This window comes from Octodon degus, unplaced genomic scaffold, assembly GCF_000260255.1.
Source record: "Octodon degus isolate 3935 unplaced genomic scaffold, OctDeg1.0 scaffold00106, whole genome shotgun sequence".
NCBI lineage: Eukaryota > Metazoa > Chordata > Mammalia > Rodentia > Octodontidae > Octodon > Octodon degus.
Window position 1 is genome coordinate 4,374,194 of NW_004524682.1, and position 2,315 is coordinate 4,376,508.

Genomic DNA, 2,315 nt, shown 5'->3' on the forward strand with positions numbered 1-2,315 from the left:
AGGGGCTGGGAGAGGGTCCGGCCCACGCTGCGCCTGGGCTGGGACTGGTCCAGCCGGCGCAGGGTAGCAGGAAACTCTCCGCACACTCACCGGACCTGGGCTAGGACTGGGTCTGGGGGCTCCCGGAACTCGGCCTATGGTAAGGTTTTTGATTCTTAATTTCATCCTATGTTTGGTCATTGAGAGACTTTTATTGAATTGCTGTTCTCTTATAACAACTTATTGTCACTTGACAAGTTTTCTCAGTATCATGTTATATATTTTCTTCTTCAGATGCGTAGTTAGTCACCCATCTAAGGAATACTCTAAATATTTTAATGGGAAAATAAATGCCTCTGGATATTTTGTTACACAATTTTTATCCAATTCTTGTTTTCTTGTGTTTTTTTTTAAATTTTGCACTAAGAATTGAACTCATGGCCTCATGGTTGCCAGCAGGCGCTATGCCACTGAGCTATAATCTCAGGCCCTCGTTTTCTTGTTTTAGGTACACCAGTTATTTACTTTTCCTATACATTCACTCTTATGTGTGTGTGAAATAAAGTAGGTCTCCCTTAAGCCACATATTCATAGTAAACTGGACATGAAAAAAAAATTAATAATAAGACCTGTGGCTAACTTGGGATAAGAAATTACTTCTTGTAGTTTTTTTTTTTTTTTATGTGCTTGATTATCATTAGGAAGAAAGAAGACTTTGGAAGAATCTAAATATAATACTGTACTATTCAGTGTTTTAAATCTTTGTGAAACTATTTCCCTATTGGTATTCTTCAATCTTAAACTTCTTGCAGCCCAAGCCCAGGTCTGGCCTGTGTATGGGAGAAATTCCATGCTCCCCTGCATCCATTGGATCTCTCCAGGCCCTGCCCAAGCCCAGTATGTGAGTGAGACCTTCAGCTGTGCTCTCAGGACCCACTGACTTCTCCAGAACTGGCCCAGGCCCAGCATGTCTTAACATCCACTGCGCTCTCAGGAACCATCCAGATACAGCCCAAGCCCAGGTAAGCGAGTGTATGGGAGAGCTTATGCACTCCCTTGCACCCACTGGACCCCTGCAGACCCAGTCCAGGCCCACTTGTGAGTGAGTCTTTCTGTCATGCTCTCTGGACCCCTCCACACTCAGCCCAGGCCTGGCATACAGACATGGTGTGAAACTCTGCAGCTCAAGTACCTGCACAGAGGCTAGAGGCCAGAAACACCCAGCTAATCCAGGAGCAGGACATCTGGCCAGAGGGGAACAGTGGGTTCACTTCCATGGGCTGCAGCATCAACAAGCTGAGCACGGCAGCCAGACCCAAGCCAGGCACAAGTGGATGGATTCAAACTTCATAGATCTTCACCCAGTAAGCTGAGACACTTTGCTAGACCCAGGTCTATAAGTGCATCCTCCCTCTTTCTCTCTTGACAGAGAGAGGGAGAAAAAGGTAACCAAGATGAACCAGTCTGCCTGGAAAACACCAAGTATATCAAGGGGAGGTGATCAGACAGAACATAGCGGAACTAACTTAAATACAAATTCCCAATTTAGTATCTCCTTAGCTGTACAGACATGATTGCTCTTACTGTCTAAAATACAAAACCATTAGTTTCAAAAGCTTGTCAACTGCTAGATATCATTACCCATTATTAGTGATCCTTATTGTAGTTCTGTAAATACAAAACTATAGCTGCCTTAAACATATAATCCCTTTTGGGTTAGAATTTCAGTAGGTGCTAAGATTATAACCACACCAAAGATCTACACCAAAGGTCAGAGGACATTGCTATACAAAATAACAAAGAGAAGGAGCAAAATGCAATCTCAGACACTGAGTCCACCTAGTAAAAGTGCAGAAGACACTAGCACAGAAGAATTAGGAATCACAGAGCTGAAAAGTCTAAACTGATAGTGTCTGAAGTAAAGAAACAACTGCAGAAAGGCATGGGGGAACTCAGATCAGAAATATCCTCTGAAATAAAAAAACACATAGAGGAAAACAAATCAGAAATAATCTCTGAAGTAAAAAAAGAAAGGATAACTACAATGAAAGAATTAATAACTGCTTCTCAAGAAGACACATAAAAAATTAGAGATTAGAAAAATGATGGAATCCTTGAATGAGCAATATAGGAAAGAAATAGATCTCAAGAAGCAGGGTCAAAGAGATACAGAGGAACTTAAAATCTCAATCACAAGCTTGCAAAACCAACTGAGTAAAAGTGAAGATAGAATTTCAGACCTTGAAGATGCCCCTGCAGCTAATGAAAAGGTAAGAAAAGATCTCTTTAAAACAACTAGGATACAGAAAAAAAAATAATTCATTACCTGCAAGATG